Source organism: Anolis carolinensis, chromosome 3 (assembly GCF_035594765.1).
Source record: "Anolis carolinensis isolate JA03-04 chromosome 3, rAnoCar3.1.pri, whole genome shotgun sequence".
Classification (NCBI taxonomy): Eukaryota; Metazoa; Chordata; class Lepidosauria; order Squamata; family Dactyloidae; genus Anolis; species Anolis carolinensis.
The window spans coordinates 208,927,953-208,949,335 of record NC_085843.1 but is presented as its reverse complement, the minus strand read 5'-3'; the positions used below and the strand labels follow the sequence as shown (position 1 = coordinate 208,949,335).

At 41.2% G+C, this 21,383-nt stretch overlaps 1 long non-coding RNA gene across 1 annotated transcript; it reads right to left on the bottom strand.

The window, feature by feature from the left end:
• Positions 1 to 275: 275 nt before the first annotated feature.
• LOC134297738 (uncharacterized) lies at positions 276 to 21,296 on the bottom strand. Its single transcript, XR_010004603.1, has 5 exons — positions 19,686 to 21,296; positions 16,126 to 16,175; positions 5,957 to 6,281; positions 4,706 to 4,827; positions 276 to 3,580 (listed from the first exon to the last, which is right to left on the bottom strand). It is a non-coding gene; the product is annotated as an uncharacterized LOC134297738 (long non-coding RNA).
• Positions 21,297 to 21,383: the final 87 nt, after the last annotated feature.

Below are 21,383 nucleotides of genomic sequence, written 5' to 3'. Positions count from 1 at the left end.
GAAAGCAATCCATCAAGGACTCAGTGTCACAGTGGATGATGATGAAGCAGCAGCTCCCCTTGTGGCTGGAATCGAGCATACCCTCATGAAGCCTGGAAACTGGAGAATGTTAAATTGCCTCTGTATCTTTGTCTCTGTCTCTGTCTGTATGTCTAATGGCATTGAATGTTTGCCATGTATGTGTACATTGTGATCCGCCCTGAGTCCCCTTCAGGGTGAGAAGGGAGGAATATAACTACTGCAAATAAATAAATAGAAAAGAACTGTTTGACTGCCTCTTGTAATGCTGTGCCTAGAAATAAGAGGATTAGACCTGGCTGCTCCTGTCCCTTAACAATAATTAAAACCACTAAGTGTAGAAGTACAGTAGAGTCTCACTTATCCAACACTCTCTTATCCAATGAAATATATATATTTCACATAATGTTATGTGGTGATTTGAATTGTTTTTAAAATTTTTATTGTTAAGGGGCTTTTTAATTGATTTTATCTGGGCACCACCTTAGGGCTTCGTCTGAGAGAAAGATGTCAGCTGTCCCGAGTCCTCTTCGGGGTGAGAAGGGCAGATATAAATGTCACAAATAAATAAATAAATAAATAAATAAATAAAATTAACCAAACCTTTTATTCAAAACAAAATACATATGTGAAATGAAACAATCAAGTTAGGTAAGCCTTGTATAAGTCAATGAAAACATTTTGAATCATCCACAGAGCACTATTTTTAATGTTCATTTTGATGGTCAAACTGACCCTTTTAGTATGTTTCTGGTCCTGCACTGGACAGGTGGCAGGTCCAGAGGGAGCTGGTATAGTAGTTGAAATATCATTTCTGATACCCCGAATTTTCACAAGGAATTAAATGGATTTTGAGATTTGCAGGCAGCTGCAGTAACCTGATGAGCTGGCAGAATAATCATCAATTTGTATTAGGAAAAAAGAATAAATTATGGAGGGGCATACTTTTGTGACAGTATGATGTCATTATGCAGGAAAAAATGTATGTCAGGCTTAAAATATACCCTGTCTTGATTTTTTTTACAACTATGCCTGAAAAGACATCTTTCTCAAAGATCCTTTCTTAAATTATTCCCCTCTATTCACAATTTGTCAGATTTACAATTGAATGAAGGGGGTTATGCTACGAATGCATATCAGCTTTATAGCATTGTAAGTCATAGTTTCCCAAAGAATCCTGGACATTATCATTCTTTGTCAAAGTGTTCAGAATTTCCCTTCACACAACTGCACATCTCAGGTTTCTTCCATATGCAGGGTGACCATTTTTCCTACTTTACAGAGGACAGTCCGCTGTTTCAAGGACTAGAAGATAATAGTCCACTTTTTCAAGGTGCCGAAGGCCAACAACCTGTTAGTGATGTACACATGTGCAAAACCCTGTGATGGGGTCAAATTAGGGTCACCACAAGTCAGAAACAACATGAAAGCACACAACAAAAACAAAAAGTAGTGCTATGCATGCAGAGTGGCAATCTCAGTATTCTACAATGGGCATATTCTGCTGATAGGAGTGGAAACAGAGTTGTGCAAAGTCAAAAGCAATAGCACACATGTCAGAACAGACATACCCATAGACAGATGTATGCAGCAGATTCCCAGCAGCCAGCCTGCCTTGCTAGCATTTTAGGAACTGATAGCTCTAAGATATTCCATTATGGCTGTTCCCAGGGTACTGGCCAGAGGCACCAATTATCCTGCCATCAATGATATCAATGATAAACTGCATGTTCAGACTCTGAAAACTCTCCTGATTTTGGTATACAGCCTTGGTCGCAGATGGTGCAACGTAGGTGTCGTTCGCACTCGCAACCTCATCATATGAGGTCCTTTTCAGCAATGTGTTTCAGTTCTCCAAGACTTTTATGATAGAGCCTGCCAGCTGCCATCCCACAATGTAGAGCGACTTCCGGTGGCACTCCATCTTAAAAGTATTACCAAACTGGCACATTCCACTGCTGCAGCAACATAGATTTCCCGTGTGGAATAAAGTCAACGGGGGGAAGCCAGGTGGCAGATGCTCCCCCCTGTGGGATGGGAACTTGGGTGAGTCGAGTGATGCAGGGTGTGGGGTGATGGGTTCCCATGCCCTCTGATGGGCACCACCGGATTTGTCATGTTGCGTGGCAATTCTGGTGGCCCATCTGATGAGGTCAAACATTTGGAAGGTCAGCTGCTATGCAAAATTTATAGTATCCACTTCTAACACCTCTTTAAATGCGATTTTCCTGCTTCTTGGTAGGGGGTTGGACTGGATGGCCCACAAGGTCTCTTCCAACTCTATGATTCTATGATTCTACCTACTCACCTTGCCTGGAGCTATCCTTCCACTGCTGGCCTATGAATTTTTGTGCTGCCACCCTTTTTTCCTATGAGGCTTTTGCACATAGTGTATTGTCCACATGCATTGCTAAATGATCCTACACAACACATGACTTCCACGGTATGACCATAACTCATCTCCACATGCAGGTATTTATTTAGAGAATTTTTACTCCACTCTTCAGCCACAAAACCATTCAGAGTAGCTTACAAAATGTTAATTGGCTCCCATGCTTACAATCTATAAAAGATAAATAAGATGAAATACATAAGACACAATGTAGCTGTGTCTTGCTGACTGCCTCCCTCCTACTCAGTGGCCAATGGAATGGCAGTTAAAGGTAGTGGAAGGGGCTTTGTATGGCCATGACTTATCTCCACATGCATATATTTATGCAATGCTATGAAGATGTTGGATTGAGGACCAAACCCAGCTTTAAAACAAAACTGTAAGGAGATGGAGCTGATATTCTGAAGTTGCTCTCACATTTGGCACCTGGAAAGCAGACTCCACAGGCAGGCAGGTCAGCTGTTCACAGAGTTCCTTATTATTGCAAGATGTATTTGTCCATTTACACAATGTAATACGGCTTTTGTTCCTGGGTTATAAATGTCAGTTCCTAATTGGTTCTATGAAAAAAAACATGGAAATGGCCAACATATACAGAAATTTTGGAGAAGCAGAGTGATATTTATTTAATGAAAACACTCAAAGAGATAAGTCAAACATATAAAAAGGTCCCTTGATTTCAATATAGACAATTAAAGGAATATTATAACAAAGATAAAAATAGGTTTTATGAACAAGTGTGTGACCCAGGATGGCTAACATTATAGATTAAAACAAGGTACATTTAAAATTTTGATGGTTAAAATTTGTTTTAAAGACCATTTAACTAGCAGCTCTAATAAAATACAGTTATTTAAAAATATAAAGGATTTTAAAACAGAAATAAGAATAAAAGCACACAATCCCATTAAAAGAGATTTATACTAACCAGCTAATCGCCAAGTGCCTATTTAAATGAAAATCCCAGTGCCTACTCAAAGGAAAGACAGGAAAAGATAAAGATGAACGTAAGTTAATTTATCCAAACGGACGTCTTCTTTCATCCTCACTTTTAGTTATACCTTTCTTCTTTTTTCAGCAATGCATAATGGATTGCTTTGTTGAGATGAAGTTCCAGGTGTATGTCTTTGTCTTGGCAGTGTCCGGAATTCCCCTATGCCACCTAAAGCTCTGTGGTGGAATAAAATAAAGTTCTATACAGCAAAACAAAAATGGATTTAGCCCTAAGTCATACATTTTCATTTAGGGCTAATGAATTTCTGTTATCACTAGAAAAGACATCAATGGTGGAGTAGAAGAAAAAAGGCAAAGAGGAAGACTCAATTAAAGCTAGATAGACTCAATCAAAGAAGCCACTGTTTTGAGTCTGAAAGACTGGAGCAGAATACGGTGAGCTCAAGGTCTCTTAAACATCAGGTCCCCCTAAGTCAAAGTGGACTGATAGCAGTTAACAATAACAACCACTCTCCTAGGGGCCATGGTGGCACAATAGGTTAAACCCTTGTGCCAGTTGAATGGCTGACCTAAAGGTTGGCAGTTTGAATCCATGAGATGGGGTGAGCTCTCATGTATCAACCCTAGCTTCCCATGCAGGGACATGAGAGAAGCCTCCCAGCAGGATGGTAACACATCCGGGAATCCCCTGGGCAACATCCTTGTAGATGGCCAATTATCTCACACCGGAAGTGACTTACAGTATGTTTGCTTCTGACACAATTAAAAACACTCTCCTGTCTGTTTTCTAAGCAGACTTAACTAAAAGGATAACTTTTTAAAATTATAATGGTCAAAATACTTCAGCCAGCATGGCCACTAAAAGTAATTCTTCCCTGCTATGAGCTACATCTATTCTAATACCTTCTTCTGATGCAAAGCAATCTCCAGTTTCATCTGTCACCACGAAGAGGCTTTAAATAACTGTGCAATTGCACTAGGGTGATTGTCAGATGGGAGACTGGCAGGACACCCACTGCCTGATTTCTTCCAATTATCCATGATAAGCTGATGATAATACAACAGTGCAATGAGAAGATGCTCAGCGAAGGCAAAAATTACAAAGCAGTACCTTTTAGCAACCACCAACAAGCCCAGAGGCACATGCACTACTGTAAGCAGACACTGCAAAGAGAGGCCTGTTTTCACCCTAAGGTGAGTTTGTCAGCTCCAGCAGCACACCAGTCATGAGCCTTCAATGACTTAAATGACATCACACTGATTGTACTATGTAACAAAATTTGAAAACAAATCTGTTCCTGGTTTGAATGTGTTGTTCCTGTTTAATTGTGCAGTACTTACTTTGAAAGTAGTTGTTATACTCCATAAACTTTGTTTTTGTGGAGCCGCAAACTCTGTTGAATTGGTTGAGATTTGATGAGATGTTCATTGAAAAACTAGAGCAAAATGTGCTGCAGGATGCCCTGTAAAAACAAAGGGTTTTTTGCAGTTTAATAAACATTTTCCATATTTGTATGATAGAACCAATTAGGAAATGACATTTATAACCCAGGAACAAAAATCGTGTTACATAAATTTGCTTTCTAAACCTTGCTGATGAAAGGATAAATGTTCCTTTCATTTGCTAACATGTTCTAGATGCATTTTTGCTGATACATCAGACGTTGTGTATTCTCTGTCCATTCACAGTCTTGGTGGAGTGCCAAGCTTACCCAAACAGTTGCAGTAGCAGCTTCAACTTGCAGTCTGTCCAAGTGACTAGGTCTTATTTTTTTCTTTTTAAAGATCTAATTTCTCTGCCTATGAATTATTTTCATAGGAAGAGACATAAATTACTGCATTTTAAAGTCCAAGTGGATAACAATTACAAATGTATGTGTAGCCACAGAAAAACAAACTCAACCAAGGCTCGTTGACAAACAGAACTGTTGTTGTTATATGCCAGGGGTCCCCAAACTTTTTAAACAAGGGGCCAGTTCACGATCCTTCGGACCATTGGAGGACCGTACTATAGTTGGCCAGTAAGCAATAATTAATAATAGTATTAATAACAACAACAACAATAATAATAATAAAAAAGAGGGTTGGAAGAGACCCCTTGGGCCATTGAGCCCAATCCCCTTCTGCCTTTGTGCACCGAAAGCACAAGCAAAGCACCCCTGACAGATGGCCACCCAGCCTCAATATTAATAATAATAATAATAATAATAATAATAATAATAATAATAATAATAATGGTTGTAAGAGAAGAAGAGACCCCTTGGGTCATTTAGCCCAACCCCCTTCTGCCCTTGTGCCGTGGGGGCCGGATAAATGGCTTCGATGGGCCGCATCCTTCCCCCGGGCCTAGTTTGGGGACCCCTGTTATATGCTTTCAAGTCGTTTCTAACTTATGATGACCCTAAGGGTTTTTCTGGAGCTGAAAGTATGTGACATGCCCAAGATCACTCAAGTAATAAAACAGAATTACACACTATGTTTCGGTTTCTGAAACACACTAGTTAAAAAATACTTTATTTTACTTATATTCTGCCTTTCTCCCAGTACACTATCAAAAGAAGGTGACTAATGCAAAAGGAGCACATGACCTACCATATTCTCTGTTATTTCACTATTATCACTAAATGTGACAAGAGCTCTTACTGAAGCTCTCTTCTTTCATAGCTTGAAAATGTGGAATCTGCTGCCTTGGAATGTGGTAGTCTCCTTCTCTGGAGGTTATTAAGCAGAGGCTGGATGAGCTTCTGTCCAGGGTGCTTTGATTGTGTTTTCTGCATAGTAGAATGGGGTTGGACTGGTTGGCCCTTGGGGTCTCGTCCAGTTCTATGATTCAGTTTTAGTTTTTTGGACTCCAAACTTTGCTCTGATCATACCACAAGCTTCTCTCTCTCTCTTCTTTCCTTTGCAGTAAATATAACTGTAATGACAAATAAAATAAATGACAGCTATTTTTTTAAAATGTGATACCTACATTTTGAGGTATCTGAGGTGGGTACATCACTCTGCCTAATAGTAGAGCCAGACGTCTTCATAACTGCCAATTATGCATTTGTTAACCTACAATGACCCTTGCAAACAAAGTTAGCCCCCGCTTCAGTTTCAAATTCAGCCTGAAGCCTCCCCTTCCATAGCAACAGAAACCAAGGCAGCCATAGACCCAATACAGAGTGACAGCAATGCAGAGAGGGCTCTGGCCCTAAAAGATTGCAGCCCAAGTGGATTCGTAAGACACCACAAAAGTAAATGGTCTTCAAGGAAAACTTCATCTTCGAATAGATCTGCATCCACAAATTATATGATTGGACAAATTTTTATCTGCTGTATTAGAATAAATGGTATTAAGGCTCGGACTATACAGGCAGAAGAATTACAAGATGATTAAATGATCAAATGTCTGAGGCCCAACCAACAAAAACTAACAGGGCATTCTGCTTCATGTCATAACTCTATGCACAAGAGGTATCAAATGGGACATGTGTCATTACTATCAGGAATTCAGGTAAGGATCCCAGATCTCAGGATCTGACCCCAAGTTCTCTGAGCTTCAACATGAGGGAAGGAATCTCAGATTGAGAGAGGTGCTTTGAAAAGAAATGTTTGAATTTGGATCCTATGTGCAGTTACTAAAGAATTGTCCATAGAAATAAAAAAAAAGTTTGCACAAGTCAGAGATTTAGCGGCAGTTGTTTGTATTTTTAAAAGGGTAAGCTATAATTTAAAAGTTAGGGGGTTTTAAAATTTCATTTTTTAAGATGTTGTTTATTTTTGTAATTGATGTCACCACTCACACTTTATTTCCCTGATGCTTTTCTGGATAATCTGTAAATCTAAATCAGTCATAGATTGTTATCAGACACCAGCTTCCATCAGCCCAAGCAATATCATGGTGAAAAAACTTTGTTTTAAGAAATATCAGTTGATAGTATATCTCCACTCCTGATTAAAGAAAGCAAGATTTTTTTCAAAATGACACCTTCGGCCATCCACCACCAATTTTTTTCCTTTACTTCATGACAGAGCTAGGACAATCTACTAAGCAAATGATGAAATGCCCTTTGAACACCCATTTACAGAATACCATTTCCCCCAAGGATTAGAAAAATTCTTCCCTGCTTAAGACTCCATCTAGTGGTGCTTTTTAAAAAAAGTAATTCACAGAAAGGATTAAAGAAAGTGAGTGGGGTCATGAAAGGCATATGAAAGCAACAATGTACTAGAACATTACACTCACCTGCCAGGTCAATAGCTGTCTCTGCCATGAAAGCAAAAACTACCCACCAACACAAATGCTATATATTACATGAAAGTACTTTTTATTACATATCCATGGCAACATTTAATACCAGAATATCAGAATTCTGCCTTTGACTCTTGCTGTTTTATAGACAGATTACGTAAATGTTATGTTTTCAGCGCAGCAGAGTCGGATGGAGCAACACAGTTGTGTACATCAAATTACAATGGAACTCACTGCTGAGGAGGAAGCAGTTATTGAAAGAGATGTTCCGATTGAAAGGAAATAGACCTTGTGTTAGTATAGAATTATCAGAGTTCACACAATGTGGAGTAGGCCTTCATGGACTGGAATAGAGCGCAATGTTCTGATTCTGGAGATACTGATATCTTCCCAGTAGCAAAGGATTTGCAGCATTTAATATCCTTCAAAACTTGGGATGATTCCTTTGGAAGAAGCAAAGAACATGAGCCAGGTGGTACTTTTCTCTCCTTCTGTTGTTGCCTTTGGGAGGGCTTCTCTTTTCCAGTATCATTGCTGAGTGGGTCCCCGATCCATAAATCCTTATGCAAAGAGGAGCAGCGGTGTCGGAGGGAATGATAAACATGTCTGCTAGTTGGCTTGGAGCCAGAGCTAGAGTAAGCTTAAAAGGGAGCCAGGTTTAGAAAAACAACAACTGAGAAACAACTAGAGCTTGAAAACATTACTTTTTCAACAACAGCTCCAAGGATTCCCCTACCAGCACTTAAATAATTCTTGCCAAGTGTTAAGTATCACTATTGAGAAATCAACCACCCAAATGTTGAATATATAAGATATGAAATAGAAACCATAGCTCTGCACAGCCTAGTGAGAATGCACTTTTTGTCTTACATTGCTGTTATGTATAAATTGTCTCTGGAGTGTTGCCGGGTCACACCCAAAATGCCTTCTTTAAATTTCCATAATCCCTCCAAAATGAACTGGGAGATGGGGGAAATAACTTAATGGATGCATATCAGAGCTCCCTTGATCCATTTCCTGCTCCCACTGATAAGATCAGGGCTATCTGTGGGAAAGATCCAGCACTCATTGTCAAAAGTCAGATACCAATTAGAGAGCAAAATAGAGTTTATTAAAGCAACAGTCCAAAAAATAGCTCAACAAACTAAAAAGACTTAAAACACTTAACTTTCAGTGTTATTAAGTAGAACAAGCAGGTAAAACCCCAAAAAACAAGAACTGGCAAATAATCCGGATTAGCCAGAGATATAATCTGGGTTAATTTTAAAGTTCTAGAACTTGACCCAAAAGTTCACAATGGGCTGAAAAACGGAGGCATGAACTAAAGCAAGTAGTATTGAAGCCCACAAACCGTTCCCAAAACTCAAAAGTACAAATAGGAGTTCAAAACAAACAAACGCCCAAACTGAGCTAGGGAACTCCCAGTTGAGAGCAGCAAAGCCAGCGAAACAGCGAGACACTGGCGAGTTCGCAGCAACCGCTGCTGGAACATACACCAAACCAAGAGTTAAAGGAGCAGAGCGGGAAAGCGTCGTCAAGCCAGTCCGAAGTTGGGATAAACCAGCAGCGCCAAGCTGCTGCAGAAGCAAACGCCAAGCCAGGAGTTAAAGGAGCAGAGCAGGAGAATGTCGTCAAGCCGGTCCGAAGTCGGGATAAGCAGACAGCATCGGTATCAGGATTGAAGGTAGTAGTCAGCAACAGCAGACAGCCACGGAATAGAGAACGACGCCAAGCCACAGATTGAGAGTGAAGAGCAAAGTCAAGTCAAGTTCCAGTCCAAGGTCCAAGGTCCGAGAGGTTGAAGTCATCCAAGAAGGTCACAACACCAAATGGCACAGAGAGCCAAAGCAACGAGGGCGAACAACAGCTAATACAAAATAGTAATAACAGTGCAGTCCAGGAAAACCCACACAATTCCAGCCCTCCGTTGCAGAATAACCCAGATTAAATTTACATCCGTTGCAAAGTCCCAGTCCAGTCTTCAGTAACACACACAGGAAACCCAATGGCGCCCAGCAACACCTTGCCACACGCAAGGTATAATGGCCAAACAACCCCAATATATCCAGGTCTCCCTGGGCTTCCAAACTATCCACACCCAAAGAGCAGGTGTCTCAACTTCTTAATCTGAATCAGAACTCCACACAGCCAATGCCCTTGGGTCAGGTGTTCTGAATTCCTCATCAGAGTCCCAATCATCCTGCCCATGCCCAACTCTATCCACACCTGTGGACCCCCTCTCACTCCTCCAAGCAGACCAAGTGGGATCTGCTTCTGAAGACACCCAAGCTTTCCCAGCATCAGCAGTATCCCTGGGCCCCGATTCGTCCCCAAGCATCTCTGGTGCCCGTGCCCAGTCCGTGCCCAATTCCTCTGTTAACACCTGTTCCCCAGCATCCATTTCCACCTCAGGATCCCCACATGAATCCTCCTCAGAAGACTCCCCATCAGTCTCCCTGACCCTTTTCCTAAACAAATCCTCCAACGAGCCCTCCTCGCGAGGGTTTTTCCTTCCTCTCCTGATCCCACCACTATCATTCACAGTCTCCGAAGGCGCATTCACAACACTCATGCCTCAAGCCAGTTTCACCTTTTGAAGATGCTCATCATCTTCAAATATCCATTGTGTACACTGGACTAACCCTACTGTCTTAACCAAAGCTAACCTATTAAATCCACCAAGAACTTGTTACATATTGCCAACTTGGGATTGCACCCCTTTCAGAGGCAGACCATTAAACAGACTGACACTTCAAATTATCCAATGACAGTTTATTGAATTTTCCTCCATATCAAAAGACAATTAGCAAATATGTCCAATGGAGTCCTGAGTTACTCAAGCCGTGGTTCCTAGCCAAACAGGTTTTCAGCCAATCAGGAGGAGCTGGCTCAGGTTTCTTCAATAGCTGTCAAATGAAATAAGATTACCCTGTATTTGCAATTGTGGTATGTCAGCACTTTGGAATGCTTTCTCCACTGACGTCCTCTTTGGCCATTGAGAATAAACCTCTAGTTTTGGCTTCTATTCAATCTGTGTCTGTTTTGGCTTTTTGGGTTAACTAGAAACACCAGGCTTCCAATCTCATGGTTTTAGCAGAGCTGAAATCACTCAACAATATCATTATTCACTAGCAAAGTTCCTCTCATCATTACAAGTGCCTTATGTGCTGTGAGAAAACTTCTGTATTGCAAGGATTCCTGGTTATTAAGAGTATAATCCCTTGTAGTATGAGCTCCCCAGACCTGGGAGGTTTGAGCAGGTTTTTGCCCCACTATTACAATATTGTCCCTTTCACAGTACACTATAATACTATAATACTATACATCCACACTAACTTCTATAGCTACAGCCTATGGAATCCTAGGGTTTATAGCAGTGGTTCCCAACCTTTGGGTCCCCGGGTGTTTTGGACTTCAGCTCTCACACTTCCTAACAGCTGGTAAACTGCCTGGGATTTCTGGGAGTTGAAGTCCAAAACACCTGGAGGTCCAAAGGTTGGGAACCACTGGTTTATAATTTGGCAAAATAGTAGCTCAAAAAAGTGAGCAAGGAATTGCAGAACACAATCCTTCTGATCACATATTATTACACCAATCCGTTATCTCATAGTGATCATACTGTTTAAGCAAATGAAACCTAGAAACAATCACCTTCACACCTTATCTCCAAAAGCATTATGATGCCATTTAAATGTTATTTCATACTGCTTCGCTTAACCTTGACTTTCTACACATGTCTGTTCAATTTTTTCTTATGCTACAATTGTGCAATTGTAGAGTTTTGATACTTCTTAAAAATGGAGGCCACTGCCATAATTGCATATTTGCAACCTGCCATGGCAACACAATTGTGCAATAACAACAAAAAGATTTTTGTAAAAATAAAAACTGAGAAACAGAGTAAAATCAATGCTGTTTCTGTACACAATAAAATCTTCTTTGTTTGGACACTGGAAGTGGTGATACTTCATCCTGCTCGGAGATAGGGAAGGGGAAGATGAGAATTATACGCAATCACACCACATGATAGCCAGGATATCAGAACTGCAGCAGAATGAAAACATGGCACCAGAAACAACATCAATGAAAAATGCAGTCCATAAGTGGTAGGGATGAGGAAGTTATGAGATGGGAAATTACCATTTTATTATTATGTATTATTATTATGTATTATTATTATTATTATTATTATTATTATTATTATTATTATTATGTATTATTATTATGTATTATTATTATGTATTATTATTATGTATTATTATTATTATTTTTAAAATAATTTTTACCGAATGGATTTTTTTCAAGTGGGGGGAACTAAAAAGCTTCACAATGGGTGAAGCAAAAATAAAAAAGAAAGAAAGAAAATAGGTTAGTTTGTGAGAATGGGGGGAAGGAGAGAGAAAAAGAAAAAATGTAGTACTTCATTAAAACATTGGGAAAGATACCCGTAACTTGAAGTAACAGAACCGACTGGACCCCCTTTAAAGAATGGATGAAAGAAAACAAGTTAAAGTTTATAATCTGAAAGGAGAGAAAAACGATTAGATCATAGAAGAGTAAAGCACAAGACAAGTACAACAGACTTTTTCTTTTTGGCATTATCCCACTATAAAGAAGAAAGGAAGTACTACGGAGTTCTTGTTTTAGAGTCTGTGCTTGTTGATTCTTTTTATTTTTAATTGATTTGGAAATTTTAAAAAGAAAAGAAAAAATACCATCCAATATCTATGGTAAAACAGTTCAACAATGGGAGCCCCATCTATGCTTTGGATTGGATTATATGGCAGTGTAGAAGTGACCTATGTCATAAGATAATGAAAGATCAAGCAGAAAATTAAACCAATGCAACCAACCTATAATGTGATAAAGCCTTCCAGTTCTTCATTTACACAGAGATGCACTCCTGCCTTCCTTAAATTTTCATGATTTTGACAAGCTTGTATAAGTGGGAGAGAGATACCTGTAACTTGAAGAAACATGTTAAGCATCACATACTATTGAACACTAAATGTTATATTTTCCTTTGCCATGCCAATGGCAACAATTTGCTCACAATGGGGAAAATAAAGAACATCTGGGTGGGAACTATGGAGTGATGGGTAAACCTGATCACTGTCACTTGTGATTTTAAATCCTAAGGAGAGTTAAGCCTCCTTCTTTCTCCATTGAGTACTTTGGAATTCTGCTTAAAAATACAAATCAGAAGAGTGCTGGAATTGAATTTACAGGGAGGTAATATTTAAGTATCACGATCAGTATGTAGCTGCTTGACTGCCTCATGCAACTCTTCTCTCCTTAACTGTTGCAGTTTCCTGTCATTGGTTCTGATAGGCATAAAATGTGAGGGATATCTCTAGGAAAGTATGGACCTATGGATGTAGTAATTAACAAGCCTCTCCTATCTGTTCTTGACACACCTGCAAAATATTTCCTTTGAGCCCTTATCACTATTAGAGCACTAGTAGGAAGATGGACAATGATGGGAAAAGTCTCTTTGTGGGTGGACAGTCTATTATATGTCTCCTAATGATGCCTCCCAAAGACTTTGAAATTGCAGATTTAAGAGTGTCTTTACTTGCTCATCAAATTATTATTATTATTATTATTATTATTATTATTATTATTATTATTATTATATTTATTTATACCCTGCTTTATCTCCCTGAAGGGGACTCAAAGTGGTTTAACATAAAAATATCAGCACAACAATTTATACAAACATACAAACATTAAAACAGGATTAAATATAAACAGTATTTAAAAATCCCCAGTTAAAATCATTAAAACAAATTCAAAGTTTAAAAGTTAAAAACCACTGCATGCCCTGAATTGCTCTTAAGAACCTTCATCTTTAAAAGCCTGTCTGAAAAAATGGTTTTAGCCTGCCGCCAGAAGGACAACAAGGAGGGGGCCATTCTGGCTTCCCTTGTCAGGAAGTTACAGAGTCGAGGGGCAGCCAAAAAGGCCTGGTCTTTCATTCCCATCAACCATGTTTGAGATGGAAGTGGGGTCAAGAGAAGGGCCTCTCCTGAAGATCTCAGGGTCTGGGCAGGTTTGTACAAGGGGATGCGGACAGCCAAATAGGCCTGAACTGTCTAGGGCTTTAAAGGTCATAACCAGCACTTCAAATTCTACCTGGAAACAGACTGGCAGCCAGTGGAGCTGCTACAACAGAGAGGTTGTCCGCTCCCTGTAGTCAGACCCAGTTAGCAACCTGCCTGCAACTCTTTGGACCAGCTGAGGTTTCTGAGCATTCTTCAGAGGTAGTCCCACATTGAGCATGTTACAGTAATCCAGACAGGATGTAACTAAGGTATGTACCACCGTAGCCAGATCTGACTTCTCAAGGAACAGGTGTAATTGGTGCAAAGATTTTAATTGTGCAAAGGCCCTCCTGGCTACCTCTGATACCTGGACCTCCAGGTTCAGTGCCAAGTCCAAGAGGACTCTCAAACTACAAACCTATTCCCTGGTCTGACTTCCGATTGACCAAGTGTACCTCTGTCTTGTCTGGATTAAGTTTCAATTTGTTTGCCCTCATCCAGTCCATTACTGATGACAGGCACTGATTTAGGGTCAGGACAGCTTCCTTGACATTAGGTGGAAAGGAGTAGTAGAGCTGGGTGTCATCCGCATACATATGGCATTGCACTCCAAAACACTGGGTGACCTTTACCAGCGGTTTCATGTATATGTTAAACAGCATGGAGAGCAAAATGGAACCCTGAGGAATCCCACATGTCAATGGCCAGGGGTTCAAACAGGGCTCCCCCAGCATCACCTTCTGGGTATTTCCCTTCAGGAAGGATTGGAGTCACTGTAAGACAGTGCCTCCCAGTCCCATCCCAGTGAGATAACCCAGAATGATAGCATTGTTAATGGTATTGAAAGCCACTGAGAGATCCAGGTGAACCAACAGGGACAAACTCCCTCTGTCTAGCTCTCTTTGTAGGTCATCCACCAAGGTGACCAAAGTTGTCTCTGTTCCATAGCTAGGCCTGAAATCAGACTGAAATGGATCGAGATAAACCATTTCATCCAGAAATTTCTAGAGTTGGGAGGCCACCACACGCTCCAAAACCTTGCTCACAAATGGAAGGGTGGACACTGGCCTATAGTTTCTCATTATAGAGGGGTTAGGGGTGGCTTTTTAAATACAGGTCTCACAACTGCCTCCTTTAGGCAAGTTGGAACTTTGTCTTGTTCCAAGGAGGAATTCACCACCATTCACCCACTCTGCCAGTCCCCCTCTGGCAAGCCAGGAAAAGCAAGGACCTAGAATACATGTGGTAGCTCTCACCTCTCCAAGAATCCTGTCCACATTCTCAGGCTGCACAAATTGAAAAGTATTCATCAACACTGGACAAGCAGGAGCCAAAGTTATATCCATTGGAACTGTGTCAATAACAGCATCCAAGTCGGAATGGATCTGAGCGACTTTATCTACAAAGTGCTTTACAAATTCTTTACAGTGGGCTGCTGAGTGGTCAGGAATTTCTCCTTGAGAACCAGTATGTAATAGCCCTCTGACCAGCTGGAGGTTACTTGCATTTGCAATGGTGGCAGCAAGGAAAGATTTCTCTGTCCACCATTGCCATGGAGTAGGCTTTCAAATACACTCTAGCCCGTGCATGGGCTAGATTCACTTCGAGTTCATTGCCAACATCACTCTAGTCTCCATCTCACTTGTTTCATCACCACCAACTCCTTGGAAAACCAAGCTCCATGAGAAGGGACGTTCAGGAGTGATTGTGTCTACCAACCTGGCCATTTTCACATTAGCTTTTCCTGTTCCTGCTTCACGTTTTCATCAATGCTGTCTCTTTAAACATGTTTGCAGTGTAGTGATATTAAAAATCACCCCCAACAAAATATAAGCCATATAACTAACTAATAGTTAAAATGTACAATATGTGTTGCAATAAAAATAGACTTATATGTAGTGATAATGTCACACTTGGTACCTGTGACTCATTTCTAAATATAGATCGATTTTCATTAGGGAAGGAAAGGCAGGGAATTTGAACCAAGCACTGGTATGTTTTGCTAGCCTTCAAGTGTTTAAATCTAAGATTTCAGACCTCTCTCCTGTCTGTGGCAACTAAAACCCAGTCTTTCTACACAACATTATTTCAATGCACTCATCAAAGAGTATTTTTAGGCACACATTCAAACTCCTGTGAAACTCCTGTGAATGGGAATCAGCACAACATGTTTATAATTTCTAACCATTGCCAGTCAGATGACACTTTAGTTATGAATTCTAAATTGTATTTCTCATATAGAAGACTAGACATTGCCCTTGAAAGTTATCACGACATGCCCCATCTCAGTACAACAGTAAGAAGCTCAAAATGTACCTTTCTTTTTTGTTGATTACAATAGGAAATTAAAATGACAACATTCGTGGGGCTGATCCAAGTACACAAAGATAAATAGATCAAATTTCCCCACTGTTTAAGCAAATTCCTTGAATGGGAAATAACCTATCATCATACTATTACAGATGCTAACTGACACTCACCCACTTGTTGAAATGATTGCTGACTGATAAGATGTTCCTTCAAATGGGTGCTAATGAGAAGGAAAGAGAAAGGAATAGGAAATGTAAAGCAAAGATGAACAGAAAATAGCTTTTGAAATTGTATATGCTCTTTGTAATTTTGAATTATCATTTGTGGTCCTCTTTGGTTGAAATTATGTACCGTCCTTGTGAGCCAGTGTGGTGTAGTGGTTTGTGTGCTGGATGAGGACTCTGAAGCTGAGGCCTCTTCTATACTGCCATATAAAATCCAAATTATCTGCTTTGTATTGGATTATATGGCAGTGTGGATTTATATAATCCAGTTGAAAGCAGGTAATATGGATTATCTGATAATCTAAATCATATGGCAATGTAGAAAGGCCTCGGAGTTCATGGTTCAAATCCCTATTCAACCATGGAAACCCACCAAACATTGTCAAGTCACTCTCTCAGGCCCCTTCTACACTGCCATATAAAATCCAGATTATCTGATTTGAACTGGATTATATGGCTGTGTAGACTCATATAATCCAGTTCAAAGCAGATAATGTGGATTATCTGCTTGAAGGGGTCTCAACCTCAGAATAAAGCACAGACAGGCAAACTCCCTTTGAACAAATCTTGCCAATTCAGTGTAGTTCAAACTGGATTATTTGTCAGTGTAGAACCAGCCTGTGTTAACATGTAAATAGACTAACTCAGATCTCATCCGCTTCTACGCATAAAATGTAATTGCTCATGGACAGAATCAAATCACCTTGCATTGCAACTAAAAATATATAACTGAACCATTGTCCTTTTTTTTTCTTTGATAACACCATACGTTTTACTGCGGAAACTAATATTTATCTGAAGATATGCTGCAAGTGCCATTAACTGATTACTTTGCAAACTTACAAATTTGTGACAATTAATCAATAAACTGTTCCTCTTGACACATGAAATAAGGTGGCTGGTCTGCATTCTTGGTGGGATGAGGGGAAACCCTTTTATCAAAAACAAGATGTGGGACAAAATTTGTTTCTATGGTTCAGACAACTGTAGAAGGTTTTCGTGGCAGAACAGGCATTCTGGAGTCTGCCCCACAGTAGCTTCATTTATCAATTATGGCTGGGAGAAGGGGGATTCCATCTGAGGAACAGCACAGAGGAGAACATGAGGAATTATTTGCTCAAAGTGATTTGGTGGAGTGGGGAACATATAACTTCATTTTTTGTATTGCATCCTCCCACTTTAGAGGTGCAGGAGAACAAGAAGAGATGGAGAATAAAAATGTATAATGACAAGTGAAGAGTGGAGAAGGAAGGAGAAAAAAGGAGAAGAAAAGGAGAAAAAATGGAATCTTGAAGCAAAAAACTGAGAGTGCATCTACGCTGTAGAATTAATGCACTTTAATACCACTCTGACTGCCATGTCACAATGCTATGGAATCTTGGGAGTTGTAATTAAGTAAAGCTCTAGTACTGTTTGGCACAAGACCTTGTCTCCCCCATTTTTTCACCTGAATGTTACAGAAACTTAAATCAGAAACACCCTGAATTTATAACTTCTTTTGTGTTTCTACCACCTTGCATCTTTTCGCTTATGATAGTGTTTCCTATTGCTTCCATGAGGAACCCTCTGTCTGGAAATTGCTCCTGAATATAATTACATTCTGATTGTTAATATGTTTATAGATATATAGCTTCAAATGCTATCAGTCCAAAGACATTGTACACTGTTCCATTTTTTTTTTTACATCTTAACTTTTGTCTTTGTAAGTGCGTAATGGGGGAGAGCTAGAAAAAATACGGGAGTGATACAAGTGAAAATAAAGTGAACTAAACAGAATAATTACAGACTTCACCCCTCACAATAAGTTTTAAAACCCAGTATTACTTGCAAAAGTACTATAGGAAGATAATTGTCATTGTTACAATATCATGTATGTCTCTCTGCTGCCGAACCTTGAATATTATTATATGACTGACAGAAAATTACTATCGGAAAGTGAAATGCAGCATTCTGATCTTCATTTGCAGTGCCTTTGTATGTTTAGAGCTGCTGCAGTAATAATGAGACTTATATAAATAAACTATTTGATTCTTGGGAAAATATGCTCAGCAGAGTGAGGGTGCTAATATCCTATTTATAAGACAAAACTGGTATGATCTGTTGAATGCCAGCATTCAGCTTGTAACCTAAATTTTACATAACCAGCATTTTAAAATTCTTGTTCAAACTCAGGGAAACGTGGATGCAGTTGAAATATCAGCTAAGACGGATTTCTTCCTCAGACCCAAACTTTCTAAGGAGCTTAAATAACAAGAAAGAACAGGTTTAAAAAAGGTTGCTGTGTGTTTTCCGGGCTGTATGGCCATGTTCCAGAAGCATTCTCTCCTGACGTTTCACCCACATCTGTGGCAGGCATCCTCAGAGGTTGTAAGGTATATTGGAAAAACTAAGCAAGGAAGATTTATATATCTGTGGAAGATCCAGGGTGGGAAGAGAAATTCTTGTCTGTTGGAGGCCAGTGTGAATGTTGTAATTAATCATCTTGATTAGCATTAATGGCCTTGCCAGATTCATGTCCTGGCTTCTTCCTGCGTGGGGGAATCTTTTGTTCAGAGGTGTTGGTTTCCCCTAATTGACTCATGTCTGGAATTCCTGTTTTCAGAGTGTTGTTCCTTATTTACTGTTCTGATTTTGGAGTTTTTTAAATACTGGTAGCCAGATTTTGTTCATTTTAAAAAGTTAGTTTTTTGGGCCAGGAACCAACAGTTGTCATCTTGAACCAGGAGAGGGCAACCTCCTCCCACAGTCTGGGAACCCTCAATGCATCTTTTAGCTTCCTGCATCCACAAAGTCTGATCTGAAACTAATGGCCAAGTGGGGTTTATATATCTTTGGAAGGTCCAGGGTGGGAGAAAGAACTCTTGTCTGTTGGAGGCAAGTGTGAACATTCGCACTTTCCTCAGACAATAGCTCTTTCTCTCACCCTGGACCTTCTAGAGATACATAAATCACACTTGTCTAGTTTCCCCACTTGCCTAGTTTCCAACAGACCTCACAACCTCAGAGGATGCCTGCCATAGATGAGGGTGAAACGTCAGGAGAGAATGCTTCTGGAACATCGCCATACAGCCCGGAAAATTCACAGCAGCCAGGTACATAGTACATAGTCCTGTGTGTTTTCATTATGCGAGGTCATAACGGGCAGAGAGTCGTGGGTGGAAGGAAAGGACAAGGCAAGCCTCCCCTCCCATTGCAGCCGCCTCCAAAGCGCCAAGCCTTGGACCCCTCTGCCCGTGACGTCACGCGGGCCGCTTGCGTAGCCGGCGGGTTCCTTAAAGAGCTTCTGTGAATCGCCGCAGAGAGCGAGCGAGCGAGCGGGGGCGGGACTCCTCGCCCACCGCCTTTCTCATTGAGGCCGCCGCCGCCTCTGCTACGGAGTTTCCGTAGCCGCGTTGGCCTTTCCCTCGCCGCCCATCCCAACCCACGGCGCGGGCTTGGCTTCTGGCCCCAGCGTTGTGACTCTTCTGCAGAGGAAAAGAATAGACTAAAATAAATAAATGTAATACCCCAGAGGAGATGTTTTGAGTCTGGCGATTCTCGCTTCGCCTTCCCTTCTCCCTTGATGACAGTTGGCGGGGAAATAAATGAGTGGAGGCGCGAAAGAAGCGCCACGTCTCGTCTCCCTTCAGTATTGTTTTTTCTCCCTTCCCGCGCGGGGGTGTGTGTGGACGACGACGGAAGGAAGGAAGGAAAACGGATAATATATATCGTCCTGCCGCCTCCGCCTTGGCTTATTCCGAGGGATTGAGGCACAAGGAAGGGAAGGAAGGAGCCTGGCAGTGGAAACATCTTCTCAGGGCTGAGGGACAGCGAGGATAGAGGAGAGGAGAAGGGTCCTTGTTCTCAGGGACTGAGGCACAAGCCAGAAGGGGCAGAGAGACACAGGAGAAGAACATTTCTGAGGGCAATGGTGGAAATTTGAGGGATTGAGGCACAAAGAAAGAGCCTGGCAGCTGAGGAGCATAGCAGAAGTCCAGGAGAAGGCAGTTTCCTGGAGGAAATTTGAGGAATTGAGGCAAAAGGAAGGAGCCTAGCAGCATCTTCTGAGCAGAGAGACATAGAAGGAGACAAGAGAGGGGCACTTCTGAGGGAAATTGCGGAAATCTGAGAGATCCAGGCACAAAGAAGGGGGCAGAGGGCAGAGAGACTGAAGAGAAGGCAGTTTTCTGAAGCAAATCATGGACATTTGAAGGATTTTGAAGCACAAAGAAGGAGCCTGGCAGCATCTTCTGGGCAGAGAGACATAGGAGTCAAGAGAAGGGCATTTCTGTGAGAAATTGTTGAAATTTGAGGGATTGAGGCACAAAGAAGAAGCTTGACAGCTGAAGGACATAGGAAAAAGTCAAGCAAAGGCAGTTTTCTGAAATTGTGGACATTTGAGGGATTGAGGCACAAGAAAGAAGCCTGACAGCATCTTTTGAGCTGAGGGACATAGAAGGAGTCAAGAGAGGGTCATCTCAGAGGGATATTGTGGACATTTGAGGGATTGAGGCACAAGGAAGGAGGCTGAGGGCACAGGGACTGAGAAGGCAGTTTGAGGAATTGAGGCACAAAGGAAGGAGCCTGGCAGCATCTTCTGGGCTGAGGGACATAGAAGGAGCCAAGAGAAGGGCATTTCTGAGGGAAATTGTGGAAATTTGAGGGACTGAGGCACTTAGTAGGAGCCTGGGCTGGCAGCATCTTCTGAGAAGAGAGACAGAAGTCAAGAAAGGGGCATTTCTGAAGGAAATAGTGGAAATTTGAGGGACTGATGCACAAGGAAGGCGCCTGGCAGCATCTTCTGGGCTAAGGGACATAGGAGAAGTCAGGAGAGGGGCATTTCTGAGGGAAATTGTGGAAATTTGAAGGATTGGGGCACAAAGAAGGAGCCTGGCAGCATCTTCTGGGAAGAGAGACATAGAAGGGGTCAGGGAGAGGGGCATTTCTGAGGGAAATTGTGGAAATTTGAGGGATTGGGGCACAAAGAAGGAGCCTGGCAGCATCTTCTGGGCTGAGGGACAGAGGAGAAGTACATTTCTGAGGGAAATTGTGGAAATTTGCGGGACCGAGGCATAAAGAAGCAGGCTGAAAGCTGAAGGACTGAGAAGTCAAGAGAAGGCACTTTCCTGAGGGAAATGGTGGAAATTTCCAGACAGATGGGGAGCCAAATCTGAAAGGGGGGAGAAACGGGGTTCTGGCTGAAAGGGAGGGAGGGAGGGCGGGTG